The sequence below is a fragment of the Lonchura striata genome, chromosome 9 (genome assembly GCF_050655825.1).
Source record: "Lonchura striata isolate lonStrDom1 chromosome 9, ASM5065582v1, whole genome shotgun sequence".
Classification (NCBI taxonomy): Eukaryota; Metazoa; Chordata; class Aves; order Passeriformes; family Estrildidae; genus Lonchura; species Lonchura striata.
This window is the reverse complement of record NC_140711.1, coordinates 3324451-3347710: the sequence shown is the minus strand read 5'-3', so window position 1 is coordinate 3347710 and position 23260 is coordinate 3324451.

The following is a 23260-nucleotide window of genomic DNA, read 5'->3' as shown; positions in this document are numbered from 1 at the left end:
CAGCTCGCACTGGCTCTGCATCAGCCATGAATGCAGTCAGGCTTCAGCTGGAGACACCCAGATGTGTCCCAGCCACAGCATGTTCCCTGGCACCCCCAGACTGGTGTCTGACAGCAGGGATCGTGTTCCTTTCTTCCACGTTCAGTTAATTTATATAAAACAGCACTGACATTTATTTAGCTCTGTGTAACACTTTCTGAGAGGCTCTGGAAAAGCAGGGCTTTGTCTGGGATCCTGTCAGGCCTCAGCACAGGAGCCAGAGAGGTGGGAAGGGGAGTACAGAGCACTGCCCAGTGTCTCCAGCCCCCCAAGAGAAATCTTCAAGGGATGGATTACTGTCAACTTGCATAGCATGATTCCTTAAACATTATTGTTCTGCCCTAGGCCACTGTCAGTGTATACAGCACTCAGAGAATTAACAGCAACTGCAGTAAAACTTCATAGGAGCTGATTGAAGACTACGAGGAAACAATGTATGTTCAGGTAGTCAGAGCCAAAGGGGGAATTTGCTTGCTCCTATTCATGTTGCAAATGTGTGCTGGCAATTTTAACTTTCCTAGATGTAATCTTTCGTGTTTTGAAGGATACAGCAGCAGAGCTGTAGGACTCTTTTGCATCCCACAATCGGCATGTAACACAGTCCTCTTCCAAGCTGTCTGGCTGTTAGCACTTAGGAAAATACCAGAGCTCAAAACTCTGTTAAGACTTCCTTATTAGCCTCACTGACTCACCTCAAATCCACAACTTTGTACAAGGACCTCAAAACTTCACCAAGAAAAATACACTTCTTCTGTTCTCTTGGGTTTCTGCCAAGCTGCCTGAATGCTTCACCCTCCCCTATGTGATGGGGAGCCTTGTTCTTGCTGTTGGCCTGAAACACACCAAAGAAAAACCCAGTTTGAATCCCACTTTCACTTGGCTTCGGAGAACTTGGTAAAGTTTGTTTTGGGCCATGTCACTATGGTCTTTTTCCTTTTAGTTACCACGGCTGCTCGAGGGAGACGTGACGTGACAGAACATCTGCAGTGCATGTAGTTCTCCTCCCCAAGAGCCAGACCAAGAAAAACAAAAAACAGTCTGGCAGTGAAGTCAGGTAAGTAGCAAATGACAATTTGGGTGCTTTTTGCTGCTGTTAAACCGTTCAGATTCCTCTGGACACTTCTACTTTGTGTGTGTGTGTGTGTGTGTGTGTGTGTGTGTGGTCCTACGTGTTTCTAGCAGTGCTTCAGGAGATGGGCTTTACCTCTGCAAGCAACGTGGTTCCAGCTCTCTTCTCCTCTGTCCCCACTGCTATGCTATGAAAACACAGTTGGCTGCAGTTATGGGATGGAAATAAAACAAGCAAGGGATGCATAGAAGGAAGATGTATAGTCAACTTTCGGGGGGAAGAAGTGGGAATGACCTCCCAGCAAACATTAGCTACTGTCTCAATTTTTTCAAGAGCTTGGGAAAACAAGGAAAGAAAAAACATGCACAGGTAAATGGCTGTATATCTAACCTTAATTACGGTAATGGATCACAAGTGGCTTCTGGCACTCAGTTGAAATGTGTCACCCTGTCAAAGACCAGTGAGATGAAGCACCAGCTTGCAGCCGTAAGCCTGACCACGACAGGCTAGCAGTTGTGAAGAGAGCCTCAGGAAATCCAAAGTAGGAAAGAGTCCAGCAGCTTCACAACTCTGAGCACAAGCAGGCTGGATGCCCTGCTCAAAATCATCATGCACGGTGGATTCACCACATTGCTCTTTTATGGCAAGCACATTTCTCTCCCTCTCAGGATTTTTCATAGAGGAGCAAAGAGAGAAATGAAAGAGAAAACAATTTCTATTTCTGGTCCTTGTTTTCCCATGTGGAATGTGTTTGGAGAATTGTTTACCTGGGGTGAGTGCTTGATTGGATTCTGGTGAGGATTGTTTGAGCCTGATGGCCAATCCAACCCACCTGGGGCTGGACTCGAGAGAGGGACACGAGTTGGGAGTTAGAACAAGTAGGTTTGTAGTTTCAGTATCTTCCTTTATATAGTATAATAATGTAGTATAGCATAGTTATAATAAAGAAATCATTCAGCCTTCTGAACTGGAGTCAGACATCATAATTTCTTCCCACTGGGTTTGCCTGCATTTACAATACTCTACATGCATCTTTCTGCATCAAATGGCACTTGCAGTTAGGCTGTGTCATTTCACATTGCATTAGCCTGTATCATCTGGTATCATTTGGCAGTAAAATGATATGTCATAACACGTACATAACCTGGGGCATGTCACACCCTATATTTACAGTATTTAGTATATTTTATTTGATTATGTGACCACTTTCTCCATCTTTTTCACACCTTCCTCTTACTGAAGCTGATGGAAGAAGCATATGAAGAACTGACAGGATAATCAGGATCCAGAAGCAGAAGGAGAGGATGAGTGACAGTCTAGTTCCACTGACTTATTACCAGCAGCATCATTTCAGTTAACCTCACATAATTCTAATTCCCCTTTCTGTCTGTGGAGCATCCCCTGTTGTCATAATGTTAGCGAATGCCATTAAGCCTGGATAGTCATTTGCAAAGTCCTGAATAATCCAAAGGAATAATACTGAATGTTATTATGTTCAGCTTCTTCATTTGGTCTCTTGCTTCCCTGAAGATATCCTAAGGAATTTGATTGTTTTCTTCTTGACAGATAAGGTCTTTTCTTTCCTGGCCTAAATGAAAGACTATATGGCAGCTCTTGTTGATTACCCACAGCCAATTACAACAAAATAATGTATCTACATATAAGATATATAACATGACGTTGCATAACAATGTAACGTCATCTATATCTAGAAATATGATTACATTACATTTACTTCACTTTTGTCCTCATCTGTGACAAGACAAAAGATTTGAAAGCAGACACTGACTAGATACTGTAATAGCACTCTGAATTTCCTCTCAGCACTTATTAGATCAATATCAGTAACTGGAAAGAAACTGGTCTGGAACAAGACATGAGGATACAAATTTGTCATGATGCTGATGAGCCTCCAAGTAGAAGCACATTGCCAAGGTGGTGATGAGAAGAGACACAGAAGAGCTCTGACAATAAAACACCATTTCCCAGTCTCCTACAATTCAAGTGCTTCACTTCCAGCACACCTGTTCTTCACAACTAATATGCTCTTGGATGAAGACTTGTACAGAATTAAAATAAAAAAAATATCTACATCGCTCCAAGTCATAGTCACAACCAGTCACAATGGACAACCAATAAATGAAATATATAGTATGTTCAGTAGAAGACAGAGTAAAATTAATGAAGATGCCCAGCCCTAGAACCCATACACAATCATAAAAGCAGAGACAACCTCTCTTATTAAAAAACAAACTCTGTATAAAATTGTATATTGCTGTGCACAGGCAGTTTCTGGGCAGTTTCTATGTTACAGCACAGCAATAATTTAGCTGTACACAGCAGCCCTGCCTGGCAGTTTATGGAGAATCTATAAGGCAGCACAATATCCAAATAACATGTCGGGGGGATTTAGATGGGCACAGTGCAGTAACTGGAATTGGATTTGGGATGCTCTCACAGCCTCGCTCACAATCAATTACAAGGCCCTTTGGAGCTGCACACGATCAAATCCTTCATTCAAACCTCCCCAACAGGCTGCTCTCGGGCACACACTTAGGAGTGGGTGGGCATGACACAGTGTCCCATCCTCCTGCCTCATCTTCCCTGCTCACAGCACCCCAGGGATGCCAGGCTGGGAGGCGTGGGGTGGAGTGGGAAGCACCAGCTGTGCTGGAGGGTGGTGGCAGTGACAACAGCTCAGGGCCACACCTCCCCCTGGGGATTGAGTGCAGATCATCACCTGGTTCTCCAGTTTGGTTAACTGGGTGGCCAAATTATGCTCTTTCTTTTAAAATCTCACTAATAAAACAATTCTTTGCTTCAGACGAAGCCTCTGACTCTGTTTCTCTAAAATGACCTTTTCACGTACAGATGAACACTGTTTATGTTCTCCCCACTCCTGTCCCCAGTTTAACAGGCAATGCTCAGAGCCTGAGGTGATCTCCATCAGACCTTCTGCCACCTAAGAATTATAACACAGGAAATGATTGAGATTAGAGCCCAGGAAGTCTATCTGCAAGTCAAACACGCTGTCTGTTGGTGTCAAAGGCCAGCACGTAACGATACCCGATGACTGAATTTCAAATTCATTTCAATCAGCTAATACTTTAGCAAGCATGGGAAGAAACAAAACACAACCAGTGCAGCAGAAAGATAAGTTGAAGCATCCAAAAAGGTTGACAGACCCCATTTTTTTTCTGGACCATAAAATGTGCCAACTCACTCTTCTCATACCTACATCTGGCAGAGTTCTCACACCAATATGCCTTAAAAACCTGATTATCCCCTTTGAGACAGGACGACACCACTGAAGCCCACTTCTTCGAGTTTTCCCTGCAGCTGGGTCTATTTCTGACCATCTCCAGCTGCTCTGTGGGACAGCTTTGGCTGTGGGGTATGGGGGCTCCTTCCCTGGTGTAGTGACTGTGGGAGATGGGATGGGAGGTCCTGACAGTCAGCCCAGGCTGTCTGGGTGTTACAGAGCCAAATTTCAGTGGCCCATGGGCAGTGCTGGTGGGAAGGGGGTGATTCCCAGCACTGAGCTGGGACCCCAGCCTCAGCAGTGGTGCTGGGGGATGCTCTCAGTCAGTTCCTCAAGGAAAGTGTCTCAGCTACAGACACAGCCCTCAGCCACTGGAGGGAAAACATCTGCTAACTTGGCTCTGCATTTCTTTAATATTTCATATGATGTACTTCAAGTCACTCATTTTCTGTTTGTTTGGGTTTTTTTATTTTCCCACACTAGATTGAAAGCTGGATGATTTCCTGACCCAAGTGGGGCTTACCAGGTTAAATTTCATCCATGGCAAGATGTTGCAGCATCTCAAATCAACAGAACAGTTTTGTGCCTACTGCTTAGTTCAGAGTTAAAGAGAAACCTGCAAGGCTAACAAGTAACAGGAAGCAATTAATTAAAGTTTTGCTAATGTAATGTTTCTCTCTGATTTCACTTCACAATAAATTTTACATCTTAAAGGAAGAACAAAACCTTGGAAAAATGTGTGCCTAATGTAAGAGACTGGCAAGCAAGGTGGACTCCTCAGCACTGTCCCCGGAATTTTGGCAGCTTTAACACTGTTTATAGAGTTCAGGTCTTTATTCAGAGAGGCTTAGTCATTGAAGTGCTTCCTTAAATTGACTTTTTCTGATAAAATATTCCATAAAAATTTGGATGCCTTCTCTTTAAAAATTCACTTCTGTTTGATAACACCCTCAGAACATTTGCAACATAAGTTTCACGTTTCTTTACCTTGAGAATGAAATCTTTTTACCAAAGAAGTGTAGCACATGTATCTTCTGACACATTCAGTGTCAGCCCCTCCTGCAGACAAGATGCCAGACTGGACAGACGTGACAGCTGCTTTACTGAGGTCGTTTCTACAGTACCAACACACATGAAGGAATTCCTGCAAAGCCTTGGAGCCTGCAGTGGGCTCCACGAGTCTAAATAGTCTTGCTTTCCTTTTTAAACCAAAATTCTAGAGTCTAAATTAACTTCTCAAACTGAAAAATCCACAGATTTGTCTTTTTAGCCTAATGAGGATTATCACCTAGAACATGTTTCTAGTTTCTGCATCTCCCTACTTTCCCAAGGTTTTTCAGAATACAAAAAGCCCCTCCTTCTTAACCAGTGAATAACAATAGAAATATGAACGTGACAAGAAAATGTGACAGATGACAGCTCCTGCAATAGCAATTAAAAGCTGGGGCCCCCAGCACAAACTAGTGAGTGCACAACATGACTATTAGTTACAGATGAGACCAAGGGATGGACTCATGTATGCAGTACTGATTTTGCATCTTAAAACATTGGTAGCTGGCATTCAACTTCCGGAACAACAGCTTAAATCTGGCCATTAAATTCATTTTAATTAAATGTTTGTGAATGCTTTTTGCTATTACACACCGCAGAGATCCTGCAAACAACTGCTCCATTAGTCTCCACACAGCATTATTCCCTGTAGCAAGCCCCTTGCTGCTTTGCCCTGTTTTGGGGAGGGTGTCAGCATTAATCTTTCTGCACAGGGCCTGGTTTTTCTGCTGCTGCAGGAAGGCATCTCACTGCTCAGCCTGGCACTGCTCACCCCTCGGCAGGGCAGGGCATCGGTGTCTGGTGCTCCGGGAGCGCTGCCGAGGATGGAGCAGGCTCGCCGTGCTCCCTGCTCTACTCCTCAGTGGTTTGTCCTGCTGCCCTTCCCCTGAGGCTCCTTGCTTTCTCGTAGGCTTGAGCAGAGCTCCTGGCTCAAAGGATAGCACCAATTTCCAGAGGGTTTGGTTTTGCTTCCTTTTGTTGTTCCTTTGTGTGCATCCAGACAAGCCCTGGCGCACACAAAGGAATCCACAGAGGTCCCTGCAGTCACTCACCTTTCATCTCCCCACCTCCCCCAGAACCTCCCACAGCTTGGAGCACCACAGCCATTCAAGAAAAGTGGCTTTAGAGCCTGTTGTCACAGCCCAGTGACACAGAAGGAACTGCCATTATCACCAAGCTTATCACCATGTCCACCCCACTCCTGCACACAACCACACCACCCAAGGAGCTTCACCAGGTGATCTCTTCTGACAATCACATCCCCTCATCAGTCCTGCTGGGAGCTGCCCCAAAGTTCACCATGCTTACAGTAAAAACTTCCATCCACACTCCAGAATCTGTCTTTGGTTAAGGCCCATTTGTTTCTCTCCCTTAAGCATGAAAAATTTAGATTTAAACAATTATGAAGGAGAACTTTCTAATACTTCCCTGCCTCAGTCACCTCTGGTGCTATATAATTGTCAGATATAGTAGTAGTTAATATTTTTGCTAATACAATAACATGCCTGTATCACAGAAGAAAGAGGTTTAAGAATATATTTTTTTAATCTACAGTATGATTGGTGTTAGGTGGGTGGAAGGTTAAAATAACACAGGGAGACAGAACACTGGGTGGTGAGTAAATCCCAGCTTCTTTGCTGGAAGTGGTTAAAGATGATTTTGGAAGGGGTATCACAGCATGACTTGGTTAAGCTTTCTGTAAACTTGACAAATAAAACTCTGTCAGAATAAACTGAGAAATACCGTTTTCACATGCTTAAAGCACTAATCTCTGGAACAGAGGGACTATTAGCAGGACAGTCATTTGTCTGCAGCTGCCAGAAAAGCCAGGAAGTGGCAGAAATGGTATTCTCTGCTGCAAATGGAGGGATGGATGAAACTTTGCTTGGGTTAGTGGGTAAATGGAAGGAAGATCAAGTCTGCATTTGCAGAAACAAGAAATTACAGCAACAGCCATCATAACTTGCTGCAGAAAGCACAGGAGCCTGCAGCCGATAGGAGCTCTGAATTCCCACTGCATTAAAGTTCACAGACACAATGTAATTGGAAAGAAGTTAATTCTCCTGTTTAAATAACCCTTAAATTTTACCACAAAAAGAGATTTGAATTGAAGAAAACTCCAAGCAGATCACTGAGTAGCACACTGAGGAGGGTTGTCAGTAATGAGTTGGTACCTGTTTTCAATATCCCAGTCTTTCAATCAGGACTGGGAAAACCCTGGGAACATGAGCCAGCCCACTGAGGTCTGTGGTCACTGCTGTAAGTGCATTTAGGACATCCTCCAACAGGCTCAGTCCAGCAGCAGACTGCTGGGAAGGCAAATGTTCCCATTGGAGATTTGTGAATCAAACCCCAAGTGTATTCCAACAGAGCCTTTATTTCACTGCATACCTCGACTTCCTGCCTGTGATGCCTCAGGTTTAGCTTTTATATTTTTCACATTCTGTGCTGCTGTAGTGTGTACTTCTGAGCTTCATATCAGGGGATGGTGAGCTCTCTGCACAGAGCAGGGAGACAAAACAATTCCTTCTCTAGCTGGGGACCAAGGACAATTCATTCAAATCTCATCCCAGGAGAACAAACAACGTGGGCTGAAGAGAGAAAAACAAGCAGGATGGGACTTCATGGGCTAAAGCTGGAATTGGACAATGAACTCCAATATGCAAATGGAGCAGAACTGATCAAAGTGAGAGACCCCGGGAGCGCTCGTGCATTTTGTGACCATTTTGGGTCATCTTGGGTGCAGCCCTGGCTGGGCTCTGGTGCTACCCAAGGTGGATCTATTGAGGAGATCATTTTAATAAATCCCTGCTTTATAACTCTCTCTAGCCTCTGTTCTAGGTCAGCTTCCACAAGGCATCACCTGAGGAGCCTGAAGACTTACTGGAAGACTGAGCATCACTGAAGATTTACACTGTGCTCTGGGCAGGATTGCTGTCAGGACACCGATCAACTGAATCAGAAGGTCCTAAACTGAGGAGCAGTTCAGACACATTCAAGGAGAAAGAAAAGGATTTCAGAGAAGCATTTCAAAAGTGGCTCCTGAGATGCTATTTCAAGAAAAGAGACATATCACTTCATTTTCCAGACCACTTATCCCACAGCTCCCACTGTGATGAGTAAGAATTTCTGGATGCTCAGCAGTTTTGAAGAGCAGGATGCCTCATTTGGGAGCGGACGAGCAGTGGCAGCAGGAACGTGGTGGCTCAGCAGGAGCTGTGCAGTGCTGGGGAGGTGGCAAAATGCTCACCTACTCCCATCCAGGGGGCATCCCCTGCCAGCTCTGGCATTGGCATTTCCCAAGGCTCCATTCACGGCAGATTTCCCTGAATTCAGCTGTGCTATCCTGCAGAAGACCAGGCTGCAGGAGTTGCCCAATTTATTGGTCCAAGGCAGGTCCTTGCACGAGGAACACGGGCACAGGGTTTGCTGCTGCTGCCTGCAGGCTGCAGGGTTTGTCCCTGGGGGGGATTCAGCCCTGAGCACCAAAAGGTTGTCAAGACATCAGTCTCAACCTTCCACTTTAAAGAGAAATATTTCACATGAGTCAGTGGGAAAGAATGAGCTGCTATGGATTCAGTGCATTGCTTCCTTCCAAAATATGCTGATGCTGAATTTACATGCCCACCCAAAAACCCCCTAACACAGGTATTTTAGCTGATTCAGTTCCACATCCAGTGTGATGAAGAATCTGAGGTTCATGTTCTGGAAATGAAGGAAATAGTTTTTGGAAAGCTGGAAGAACATGGGAGATAGACTGAGGCTTTACCAAGCCTTTAAAGTACCAGTGAATTATGAAAGAGAATTTTTTTGTTTCAGACTTTCAGAGTACAAAGCCTGAAGGGCTGACTTTAATTAATTTACAATTTCTTGAAACAATCTAATTTAGATGTCAAACAAAGTTCTGGGTTATTACCTTTTGGAGAAATTACAATGTAATTGTCATTGTTTTCTGCTATAATTACTCTGATGGAATTAACAAAGGATATGTTTAATAAGATTTGCTTATCTGAGAGATAACATTTGAATGTAATATAAAGAGAATTTAGCCTTCATTCAGTGCTGTAGTATTTTCAGTAGATGTATTCACAGCAATATCAGAATTTAGCTAAAGGGAAACCTGTTTCTCTGTTAATTTTTCATCTGGATATATTCATATATATAAGCAGTAGGAAGTGGACAAGAAAACTCTTGCACAAATAATAAGATTGCTATATTTTCATTTAGAAATTAATATATTAGGCAAAATGCCATCACTCTTGTTTGGAATATGTCAACATATTGCCCTGTACTTCAGTGAAGATTACAAAGTACATCTGCATAGATCCTGCTGTCTGTCAAGGCATTTACTTAATAATTGTCCTGTCTTTAAAGAGAGTGTGCTAGCCACTGTTTTCGCCTTGAACATCAAATATTAACTTGGACAAATATACTTTGTAGACATGATTACACCTGGAAGCATGGACTGTATACATTTTGTAGGAAAATCACAATGCTTTATCACAGTCAAGAGTTTCCAGTTGTGATTTCAACCTGGAAATCTGAAAAGCATCATGAAGTTGAATTTAAAGGTCTCCAAGTTTCAGATTTCAGCATTGCTCTCTGCTATTTTTCCCCCTTTTTTTGTGGGGCAGCCAGCATTCTGAGGACCAGATTTGCACAGAAGTCACTGGCTGAGCACACATATGGGTACATTCTATTCCACACTGTCATGTTTGCTGTAAAGTAATGAGGTTTCTCCTGGGATTTGAAAGCTCTCTTCATATTTGTATGCAACTGGGTGGATAATCTCTCTGTTTCAGCTTTTCATCTCTGTGGCTGGGGCCTGGCCTCTCTACAAAGTCCTGCTAAGGGCTGTGTCAGATCTCCAATACACAGCAGTATTTTCACAGACTTAAATCATGGGAGTTCCCACAAGGCAGTGACCTCTGTTTATAGAGCTAAAGTTTATGAGCTATATATTTTATTATATGACTGTCTGAAAACCATATTGTATTAAGTACTCTGCTTTGTCATCAATCACTGTGGGACTGGCTGAGAAAATGTAGAAGGGTCTCTCCTGCAGGGTCAGGAGTACATTCCTCTGTGACCCTTCACTTCAACGTGAGGCAAGCATGGAAAATACCAAAGGCTCTTTTTCCACTGATTGGAGTGGAAATGGTCCAGAGTTTATTAAACAGAGACAATTCCACTATCAATCTAGCATCTTAAAATGGGAAACCACCAACAGAGAATAGACAAGCATGAGCCAACATTAAAATGTAGATACACACAGAGAGAACCTTCTATTTGAAGCAAGCAGCTCTAATAAAGCTATTTTGTTTTCTTTTTTGAACATATTCCTTCTGTTGCCTGAATGACTGTGGTCTTTTTTACCTTAACTATTGTGCCCAGTGAATTATGGCAATGTAAATTATTCAGGTATGTCTTGTGAATCTTTAATGAAGAACCTCCATAGAGAAAGAAAAAAAAACTGAACATGGAACTGTGTCCATCTGCAAAGGCCTTCCCTAATTCTATTCAAATACATTATATTAGAGAGAGAGATCATAAAAATAACATTTTGCTACTGGTCTATACATTTCTGAAATCCTAAGAATAACATGATCTCAGCATTGTTTTTACTGTCAGATTTTTATTATTAGAATTCTGAAGAGCTTAGTACATTTACAGAATGCTGGAGAAAGCCTAGAAATTGTGTATGACACTAATTAATTTCTGAACATGAAGAACAAAATCTCCTCCCTTTCAAGGATCTCAGTTTTTCATTTTAACAAGACAGATATTGTAGTATCTAATTTCATAAACAAAAATACTATCCACTTTCATCTACTGTAAGCACCTAGAATAACTAGAGGAGCTATGTTTTTATATATTTTATATATTTCATATGAGTTAAAAGTGTTTTTCAGTGAAGAGATAATTGATATTGTGCTTTTAGAGCAAACTAGTGAATATAAATGCTTTGCAGATAAAAGATGCTGAAAGCTTTAAAACAAACATACACCTTAGATAGCCTACCCTAATTCATCAGGCAGTTATTCACAATGGCAGGAAATACAGGCTTGAATCTTATAAGAAACTGCAATTTTTTTCTTGAAATTTATGAAAGAAAATATTTGTTTGGAAGTGTAAGTGTTCACAATGAGGCTTCCAGAAATGGCTACCCTCAAACCCTTGGTTTGAACTGGGCAATAAAAGCAGTGATTAATGGAAATTCACTGTATTTTCTTAAAAATACTCCAAAGAGAATAAAGTCCTGCAGCACGAGTCTGACCTGACATTTGTTCTCAGATCATTCAAAGTCAGCTGAAAGGTGTGGAGTTTTTGTTTTGATTTGTTTGAGTGGGTTTGTTGCTGTCGTTGTTGTGGTTTTTTGTAATTTTTTTTGTTTGGTTTGTTTTTTGTTGCATTTTTTTGTTTGTTTTGGTTTCTGGCTTTTTTTGTGGGGTTTTTTTTTGTGGTTTGTTGTTGTTGTTGTTGTTGCTGTTTTTAATGGGATCATAAGTTTCAAGGCATGTTCTTACTTTAGGCACCCAAGTAAGATGGCTTGGTCCTCAAAAAGACTTAGTATAGTGAAGTCTAAAGAAGCAACATCTAAATGGTTTTTTAAAAAATAAATCTAACATTCCCATGCTCAAATATAGCTTTATGCTTCTAGCTGTAAAATATGAGTGCTAGGACTTGTGATTTTCTTCTCCCAGGTGAGTGGCCTAGTTGCCAGGCTATAAAAGGTCATTTACTCCTTCAGTTTAGCCCAATTAATATTTAATCATGTCAGGCAAAGTGGAACAGCCTCAGTGGAAGCGGGTCTCCACAAAGCCAAGCGTAGCCCAAACTTACAAATTCATGTGGCACAACAAAAACAAAAGTGAATCCAGGTCTTCTGCATCCTAAGCCAATGTCCTAAATTGCTGGCTAGCAAAGGAAAACCAGTATTGCCTCTTCTGTCAGCTCTATTTGGTGCTGAGACCAAACCACAATAGATTTGCTCAGAGGCTCAAGATCCTTTGGGAGAAGGAAGACAGACTCCCAGGTGAAGCCTGGCAAGGATGAAATACAAGAGCAGTGCCTACCTACCCCTGAAAGTGTCAGAACAATGCTCAGCTGTGAGTGCTGAGAGGAGCTTCAGCACCAGCAGAGGATTCCTCATCTTGGATTCCAGCAGCTCGGTGCCAGGCAAGGAACCAGAGCCCCTCTCTGACCTAAGCTCTGATCTGGGGCCAGATTTTGACTTGACAATCAGAAGTGACAGGCAGGGGAAGAGAAAATGAATCCATTTGCCTGTGCACCTTGTCTTCTAGCTGCCATTCAATGGTTCATGGCAGGTGTTTTATATGCAGGAGGTTACAAAGAGAACTGCTTTGTGTTTTCTTTATGTCTAAAAAGGTACTCTTTGAACATTTGGTTTTGTTCCCTCAATTCAAAATACACACTTGCTGGACTGAAAAGGCACATCTTCCCACTGATACAAGAGAAAAATGTCCAGTTCCTATCACCATTTCATAAATTCAGTTAGCAGTTCCTAGTAGAAGCAAAGCTCTGTTTATGCTTTTATTTTATACTGCACCTGAAAGCTTTAGGCAACCAAAGGCTAAGGTGAATTAACTCGGTGCTCTCTGTTGTTCAGAGAAAATGAAATGTGGATGTTAGGGATTAGATATTTTGCTGACAGGCCTGTGTGTATGAATACTCCCTACATTTAGACAAAACCCTAATGTTGAAAGAGCACAACTGAACCCAAAGCAGATTCTGGGCCATGAGCTCACGGTGCCCATGGATCAGGCAGGGAGCAGGGAAAGCAGCATGGGGAGTGGTGGGGGGACTGTGCCTGCTCCCAAGCAGAATCCCTGGCCAAGGTACCCAGGTTGGGAAGGGTTTGTGACACCTCCCAGCCTCGTGCCCACAGTGCTTCCCTGAGCCCGGGCCTCTCACATTTGGAGCTTGTCTCCAAGCCCTGCAGCTCCTCCACTCTCCCAGTACAGAACTGCTTCCTGAGCTCTTGTCCCAAATCTACTCCAGCCCATGTCCTCCCTCCATCTTTTTTGTTCCAAATTGTGCCTCAAAGCCTCCTGTATGCCACAGACCTGAGCTCCTCAGTGTTTCTGTCCCACATCCCCACTCTCTGCCAGGCTCCCTCCTGTCTGGCTCTGTACCCACCATGGCATCCCTTCACTGTCAATGACTCCATCCATACCCACTCCCCACCTCAGGCCACAAGCCCTGCTGGGGTCCAGCTCTTCTGCTTGTGCTGATTATTGACTATTGATTTTGTGGTCTCTGCTGTTCCTCACCCAAGCTCTGACATCCCCTCAGCATTCACTGCCACCTTCTGACTTCCCAGCCCAGCCAACCAAACCCGTGTCTGCCCAGGACCCTGCAGGAAAGTTGTTCTGACTTTTGCTTCTGGCAAACGTTTTCAAAATCTGAGCACAAGCTACACTTGCCCAAAATCTGTCTGGCTCAGCTCTGAAGAAATTAAAAATGAATAGGATGTGTGGAAGCTATAAAGATCTACTAGTGTGAATTGGCTGTTGGGCCCCAAAAATAAGCAACTACCAGTGTGATTTCTCTGCACACAAATGTGGAACCAGCTCTGGTTTCCACAGTGCATTTAGTTCTATCTGCCAATGACTGGATGGTGTATAGAGGCATGCATGTTGGAAATACTGTGAAGAGCCCTGATGCTTTAAAATGTGACATAAATATCAATAATCTGTCATTACAGTGCTAAGCTGTAAGCAATGCATGTGGGCTTATCACTGTCACAGCTTGGTGCCTGGGAATGGCTGCCTAATATATAACTCCCTTTTGCCTCAGAAGCAGCAGATTAGAGTATTTTGTGACTTCTTTTAGCATGTGTTGCGTATTTTTCAGAGTCCAGGCCTGAAAATGAGTTATCTGTAGGATATTCAACCAGGCCTGACATCCAGGTGGGACAGGATTTCTGTGGACATCAATGCTGAACAGGCTGACTGCTCTGCTAGTGCTGCTCACATCAGTCCTTAGTCAGCAGTTGGGGATGGCTCACATCCTGCTGATGTTCTCCAGTTTGGGGATTTTCCTGCATTTAGCAAACCATGTAAAAGGGTCCGTGGTTTAAGTATTGCCTTTGGGGTTTCTTCTAAATATTGTGGAAGAATATTACATCTTGATTTTAACGGGTCTCATCTCCAATCTTACTTACCAGTAGTTTTATTAATTATAGGAATTTTAATAAGTATTTTTAGCATTTCTAATCTCTATTAAGTTGATGAAATAAATATTTGTTGGTATATTTAGATATGCATGTACTCAGATTGCTATTAGTATTCCCTGTTCAGTGAGGCTAGTCTGTGAGGAGAGGAGAGGAGAGGAGAGGAGAGGAGAGGAGAGGAGAGGAGAGGAGAGGAGAGGAGAGGAGAGGAGAGGAGAGGAGAGGAGAGGAGAGGAGAGGAGAGGAGAGGAGAGGAGAGGAGAGGAGAGGAGAGGAGAGGAGAGGAGAGGAGAGGAGAGGAGAGGAGAGGAGAGGAGAGGAGAGGAGAGGAGAGGAGAGGAGAGGAGAGGAGAGGAGAGGAGAGGAGAGGAGAGGAGGGAAGGGGAGGGGAGAGGAGAGGAGAGGAGGGGAGGGGAGGGGAGAGGAGAGGAGAGGAGAGGAGAGGAGAGGAGAGGAGAGGAGAGGAGAGGAGAGGAGAGGAGAGGAGAGGAGAGGAGGGGAGGGGAGGGGAGGGGAGGGGAGGGGAGGGGAGGGGAGGGGAGGGGAGGGGAGGGGAGGGGAGGGGAGGGGAGGGGAGGGGAGGGGAGGGGAGGGGAGGGGAGGGGAGGGGAGGGGAGGGGAGGGGAGGGGAGGGGAGGGGAGGGGAGGGGAGGGGAGGGGAGGGGAGGGGAGAGGAGAGGAGAGGAGAGGAGAGGAGAGGAGAGGAGAGGAGAGGAGAGGAGAGGAGAGGAGAGGAGAGGAGAGGAGAGGAGAGGAGAGGAGAGGAGAGGAGAGGAGTAATGGTAATGTTATTACCCATTTTTTTTGAGAAAAGGGACACTTCAAATGTCTGCATATTTGAAAATCTGCTACTGACCTGAGACGTTAAATACACTTATACCAATTTTGCTATTTCTACTGTCACTACAATTTATGAATGTTATATAGTAGCTCTGAAACTGTTCTGTGAACTTCTTGTGGATGCTGAGTCAAAATTTCAAATATTCAGCCCACAAAGATGGACAGGCATTTTAAATAGGCTTGATGTTCACACAAGAAGCTGCTTGAAATAGTCTGAATTTCAGAACAGCTCATCACCAGCAGCTGCTACAATCATCAGCACCTTACTCTTGTTCAGATCTCACGCAGTATCTCCCCTAGTTCTGCTCTAAATGCAGGCTTGAGCTGCAGCTGAAGCCAAAGCACACTGTTTGTCTCAGGACACCTCAGAGAATGCATAATTCTGCCTAACAAAATGCCCAGGCAGCCTGCAACAACTATATTCTAAGTGCTATAAAAGGCAAACAGAGACTTATAAAACCTTCCCTTGTAATTTGGGGAACTTTGTGGATCTCTAGAGTTTTATATAATAATTTAGTAAAGAACTGAATCCACAGAGATTTTTCTATGAGGCTCCTCAGACCAGTGTGTATTAAAGCAGTAAATATTTCATTTTCTTTATAAATGTTAACAGGAATAAAACGGAGCAAGATGCAACGAGGCTGGGATATGTAGCACTTGGCTGGGGACACAGAGTGTTCTGTCATGTCTGTGGAAGTCAGGGAGCCGCTGGAGCAGCAGAGGCAGCAGTGATGCTGAGCTGCTGCTCTGCCTCCAGAAAGTGTCCCAGAGGAAATCCCCAGCACACTCTGCATCCTGTGACCTCCTCCCACTGCCCCACTGCATCACCGACCTCCTCCCTCGCCCAGGGCAGCTGCCCCTGCTCCCCCTTCTTCCCCTGCCCAAGGGGAGCTCTGGGAATGCTGCCTGGGAGAAGGGAGGCCAGCAGTGCTGGGAACAGCTTCCCTGGCCAGGCAACTACAAAGGAACTCCAGAGTATCAATGAGAGCCTGGGAATGCCTCAAAACCAATTTTCCCTCCATCTCTAAGACAGCAGGGACATTTACCCACCTTCTCCATAAATGCTCAGGGAAGGAGCTTATGCTGGCACTAGCATCATGCCACTCCAGAATAATTCTATCAGATTTATTACATCTAAGTACTTCAGTAAATATTTAAAGAATCTGATTGCAGCATATACGGTTCTAAGAGATTAAAGAGAAATGTTACCTTACATTAGCATATAATATTATTTACTTAAGATAATTAAATCAACTAAATTTTCATTACCATGACACGCTTAAAGAGTACAGGTGATGTCTGGTTAGAAATGTTAAAGTAATAATAACAACAGGTGGTTGGTGGAGCCAAATTAAAGTGACATTAAACCTCACAAAGTATCTTCACCACTAATCTTAGACAAAAGTCAAGTTTGCACTGCTGTAGAGGAAAGTACTCATTCAGTTGTGAAAAGTATAGTTTAGACTCATTTACCACTTTCCCCCCTATAAATACTAAATAAATATCACAGTGCCCTTAACCACTTCACAAGTGGGAAAGCAATGCCCTGCAGCACACACCCTGCAAAGCAGCCAGTGGTTTTCATGAGGCCTAATCTTCTGACCTTTTATTTGATACTGTACAGACAACCCTTCATTGGAGTGCTTACAGCTATTGAGTCATTCCCTATTGGCATGCTTAGGATACTCCAAGGTGATTATTCAATATAAAGGTGGCTGGTTAGAATCATTTTACTGCCAAAAAATTGAAAGTAAAGGCATAATAGCAGAACAACAGCCAGAGAAGAATGGTCAGAGGAATCAAATCTGGGAACAGATGAACTACTGCCATTAGCAGCAGGAAAAATAGCTTTTTTTCTCGTGAAACAGTGCCACTGTATGGCTCCACTTCCCATTTCGTTTGCTCTCTGCACCTCTGTATCAGATAGTACCTGGATGCTGCTGTACTTGCACAGACACTCCTTCCTCAGGAGGAAACTGGCAATTGTCACTGCACACAACAACAGCAATACACTCAAGGAGTCAGAGCTTTCTTCCAGGGAAAAGCTGAGCTTCTACAATTTTACTGTTCTTTCAAGATGTAACTTCTGATTAAAGCTTCCTTCAATCAGAGACATTCACTGGCAATACTATTGTACCTCACCAACATCTCTGTGGCAACTGATTACAAAGGGAGCTGGTTCTCAGCAGAAAAAATATCACAAACTCTAGAGCCCCAAAGGGGAAGTAATCCAGTTTTGATTGCTGACCACAAAAAAAAAAAAAAAAAAAAAAAAAAAAAAAAAAAAGAACAAAAGGGAGCATTAAAATTAAACTCTGAATTTTTCATGGTTACTAATAAAATTAATAATAGCTTTTCAGGAAGACTGGAATTCTCTGTGCATTTTTTTTTCTCTTAACATCTCCATAAAACCTTTAGTTGTCTTTATTCTTCCAGTTATAGTCCTGAGAAACAGAAATAAGGTCATTCCATCAAAAGCAATGGAAAAAAATGCTACAGCAGGACCAGAAATTTACTTTAAATCATTATTAACTCTTGTAATCTACTGGTTACTACATATTAGGAACCTTCCTTCCCTTGTGCTGATCCACTGGGATTTTTAATGTCTTGCAGTCATCAGCCTGAAAACCATCCTCATTCAGGCACTGCAAAGCCTCGTATTTTTAGCCTGGATGTGTTGATCCAGGTGGAATCCCCTAAATTTCCATTTCCTGGGTGTCCCTCCAAGAGGAGATGGAAATCACCTCGGCCAAGTGCATTGCAGGAAAGGGGCCATGAGTGCAAAACCACGGCTGAGCATCAGCACACAGCAAGGAGTGGAGCTCCTGCGAGGCCAAAATGCAGGAGGGAGCTGGGAGGGAGGAGCTGGAGCTGCCAGCACAGCCGAGGGGATCTGGGCACAGAACCTTTGTGCTTGCTCTGCTTCATCTGTGCTCAGTGCTCTCAGTTGTAATGCAGAGTCTCACCCCAGTTATTCTGACAGTGTTGGAATCTACTGTATTGATGATTCCCAGATTGTAGAAAGTCTCTGTCAGCCCCCTGCCAAAGCAGAAGCCATAATTGGTCTGTGCTGGTTTCCAGGTTGTTTATTCTGTTTATCTCTAACATGTTCTGCTGCCCTGCCCAGCTCTGTCCTGCAGGGCAGCGTGTGGGGCTCTGCCCTCAGTGGGATGTGACAAACATTAAATACCAGAAACTCCCTGGGCTGGATTTACAAGAACGTGCCAATATCTGTCACCTACGTTGGACAGTGTGTCCCCAGCCTGAACCAACAGAAAAATGCCAACACCACAGTGACACATGGAGGGCATGAAGAAGGAGAAAAAGGACAAGACACACCCAATTTCCTCCATCTTGTCCCCTTTGGACCCCTCATCTAGAATCCTAAAATTTTACTTTTGCACCCGTGCCACACTTAATTATTGCTTATATCAAACACTCAGAGCTGGTAATTCATCCTGTGAGATTGAAAACTCTTTTCCATGGGCAGAGATCACAGCCAGTGTCTCTGGGGGCTCTGTCCAGGGGAGTTCCTGACCCCTGCCAGGGTCCCAAACCTGCCAGGGAGCCAGAGGGAAGCCCTGGACTCCCACAGCCAAGAGTGAATTCTCTGATCAGATGAACTAGGGGACAGCTACATTTCAAATCTTTAACCCTTGCAATTTAGATTCACCTTTTGTGGCTCATCCTTGCCAGCACTTACTGTATTTTCTGTTCTAGTATATAATGTACAATTTATATTCCTTTATTTTTAATCACCTTTACTGTGTAATTTTCTTAGGTACTTATCTAGCATTTCATCTCCCTGATTTGCCTAATTACCTGTCCCTTTCCTTCAGATGGTTCTTTTATTCCCATCTTACTTTTCAGAATCATTAGCATTGCATTATTATTCTTAACAGCAGCACATTTATGTTTATTATGCAGTGTTTGCAAATAAATAGAGAACTGAATTTCTGGCTGTATTTACCTAAAGCTAAAAGGAGAAAATGGAAATGTGGGTTGAATTCTCATTTCACTTACTTGCGTATTTTGGAAAGAATAATTTTTAAAGACTTTTAAGACCTCTGCTTTACAATTAGTACTTTTTATAGCTTTGATGCTTCAAGGAATATTAGAAATACTTATCAAATCATATCATTCCAATATACAAAAAAGTACTAATATTGAATCCAGTTTTCTTCTTCCTTGAATACTGCTCTTTTTCTTAAGGTAATTCTGGTAACTACATCAGATAACTGAAATGATCCTGAGTAAATGGTGACATTCTGCCCTGTGAAGCACTTCTTGCATGCCCATATTTGACTCTGAAAACCTCATAAAAGGATAACCTTACACACACAGTGTTTTACTGCTGTAACCTGTAGGACTGTAATTTTTTTTCCCCTGGCTGTGTGGTTCCCTTGCCATGGAATAAGAAGACCAAAGTGATGCCAGGCCCTTCTCCCATTCAGGTGAAGGACAAACACTCCTACAAGATCACAGTGGAAGCAAAGCTAAATTCACCCAAGCTCCCCAGCCAGGCAAGCGTGTGGCTGTGCAGTAGCCACATTTTTGTCCAAAGGCCTGTTAAATGCATAAAGATCAATCCAGACACCCCTGCCTGATCAAGGCCCAGCACGTCTGCTGATCACAGAGACACAGATTCATCTGGTGTTCCTTTGCAGAAGCAGGAGGAACGTGGAAGCTGTTGGAGTATACCATTGCTTTGTTTGAGCTCATTTTGCTTAAAATTAGCTCAGCAATTATGGTTTTGTATAAGCTAGTCTTGCTCCCTGACAGCCTGAGCACTGACTGCCATACCCACGGCAGGCTCTCAGCCAGACTACATTAAAAAAATTGACACTTCACTTTCATCAAAGGCTGAGAGAAACTTAGCCTTTGAAGAAAGAAAAATACATTCTCTCTTCCTCTGGGTTAGGCAGCAGTGCTTTTAATTAATCCAGGGAAACAGGGAACTTCTTCCACCAGGGAAGGTCCCAATTGCCCAATTCTTAGTGAACCACTCACTACATGACTCCATTTCTCTTTCTCTGCTGCTCTCTGTTTAAAGCCTGAGCTGTGCCCCGTGCCCTTGGCTGCTCTCACCCCATCCTAACATGGAGCCTGTGGATAGTCTGAGTCTTTAGGTCCCTTCTATTGCTCATGTTCATAGGAAAGAGCACTTTTTAAACACTAAAAACTAGACAGGAAGTGACCCCAACATATCCAAAGGTGATTTGATTTGTTACGTGCATTCTTTTCCCTTTGTCAGCAGCAGATAAAACTATCTGACATTTAATGGCAATTCTGTGCCTTGCCCATTAAGTGTTGTCTGAGGCTGCCAGGACCAGCTGTGTGTGAGACGTGTGAGATGTTGTATGAGCACAGGAGGCTGGCTGGTGGCTGTGCGTGGCCCTGCTCACACAAGAACACAAGCCCAGGCTGCAGCTGAGCTCACAGGACCTGGATGACTCTGGCTGCCAACACAGCAGGAGGTTTGAGCTCAGGGGATTCCATGGCGCTGGACAGAGGTTGAAACAACAGAGTGGCAAAATTATTGCTTGTTCTTCTCCTAAGAGGTATCACTGGGCTAAAGCTGCTGCTTCCATTTCTTATTTTGATCTTGTTTTTTTTCTTCATCCCAGAGATATTACCAGTCAGTGAACACATTAAATGATATACAAAGCAAAACACATCAATCTTTCCCTAAGAAGTTCCAGTTGTGTTTTATTAACAGTAACATTTCAGTTTCATAAATACTTAATGAAGTGACTGCTTATAGCAGGGAGACACTCCTGAGCTAATTGTTGCTGTGGTCAAACCACCAAGGTGCTTAATATTTGCTTGCAGTGTCATGTTACAATGAACACAGCTGACAAACAGGTTATTAAAATATTGGAAGCATCTCCTCAAAAACTGGGATTGTTTAGTTAGCACAAGTCATTGGAATGACGTGGACTGAGAGCCTGGTGCAATACTGCAGCCAAGGTAATCCATGCACCTGTACAGTAAAACCAGAGAGCTCCGATTCTGGGCAAGCTGTCGGTGACAATCTGTTTGTGCCCCTTCATGCTCACCAGAGGAACTTGAGCCTGAAGTTATCCTGCTGGATATACAGGTGGAGCAGCCAGCTACAGACCTGCAGGGGCAAGAAAATGAAATCCAGAGGACAGAGGTGATCCCAGGAGAGGTCTGGCAATATCCAAAGGCTGCCGAGCTCTACAGCACTGCCAATGAGAATGGGAGAGAGCAGCCACTCCTCCCAAAGGAATCAGGGGGATGCCTTGGGATTTCAGCTTGTATATTCTTCATGTATTTGTAATCCTCCAATTCTTTAGTGTATAACTCTAAACTCCACACACAGTGTGAGCTGCTGCTTTCCCATTTTGGGCAGACACAGCAATTCCTCTCCAGGCCTGGCAGTCAAGGACACCTCACTGCCTCAGGCCAGAGAGATGGAAACAAAAGTGAGTTGGGGGGAGCAAACTGGGGGTAAATGACTTCATTACCTGAAGCTGGAATTGGAAGATGAACCCTCAATATGCAAATGGACCAAACATATAAAAGTGTGAAAACCTGCGAGCCGTGGTCCATTTTTGGGTGCAGCCCCTGGAGGGCTTCATCTGCCCAAAATGAACCTGAAGGTCCTTTATTAAATATATCCACTTTTTATTCTCTTAATTTTGTCTGGCCTCTGTTTTTAAGTAAGCCCTGAAAAAGGCACCAAGGGCAGTGCTAGTTGCCCATCTCTTCTGAAACCAGGCAACACAAAAAGTTAGTGCAAGATGAAAGTAGATGCAGAGGTTGTACACGCGAGATACTGTAGAAGGGAAATGGCAATCCAGCATCAAAGCTGAAAACATCAAGGTGTGAAGCCTTACAGTCAAACCAGCCAGCCAGAGGTTCCTTTCACTGATGATAAAATAAATTTCTTGTATGTTAACTTTGTAGGATGCCGAGACACATTGATACAATTAAATTTATATAATTTTCTCTAAGATAATTTATACCACATATGCATTCTCATACCTAACAGAAGGGCACAAAAATGTAAAATGAAGGTAGATTGGTTTTTTAGAATTTGTTTAATCCTTATTATTATTATTGTTAGTTAACTGGCTGACACTGTTTATTTTGGCTTGCCCATGGGACAAAGCCTGACTGGTGACCTGAGAGGACAAAGGAGTGCAGCAGAAGCACACCAGAAATCCTGGGTATGATACAGTAGTCCCAAAATTACCTCCCCACTTGCTGCAGTGGCATCCCCATGTTCACTCAAAAAGCAGCACAAGAGAATTCTCATTCACACACAGGTTTGCAGCCCAGAGCAGCCCGGCCATAGTGAAACCTCTGTGCATGAAGCCCAGGGGAGAAAACAAGTAGCAAATAGTACTGAAGCCTGGAGCTTCCAAAAATAATCATCTGCTGGTCCCACTGTGGGATGGGTGAACTCCAGATGCCAGAATCACCATATAGGGCCTGAGGTATGCCTAGATTAGACTGACTGGATACGACTGACTACAGATTTTTTTGCTGTTTCTATCATGACTTCTTCCTGCTACACTACACAGTGAGTCAGATTTCATGGTTAAAATAAGTGTGAGTCATACCAAGAATCACTCCCCAAACCTGTAAAAGTTAATTTCTTTATTTGCCTTTTCAGAGACTCTTGCTGATCATCCACTGCAGCTGAGAGGTATGTAATTCAGCAATCTGATAGGATTCAAATATTGAACCAAAAAAATATAAGCTGAACCAAGCACTGGAAAAAACAGTCTCACTGAAATGTGATTTAGAAGTAAGTTTCAGAGGGAAAAAAGTT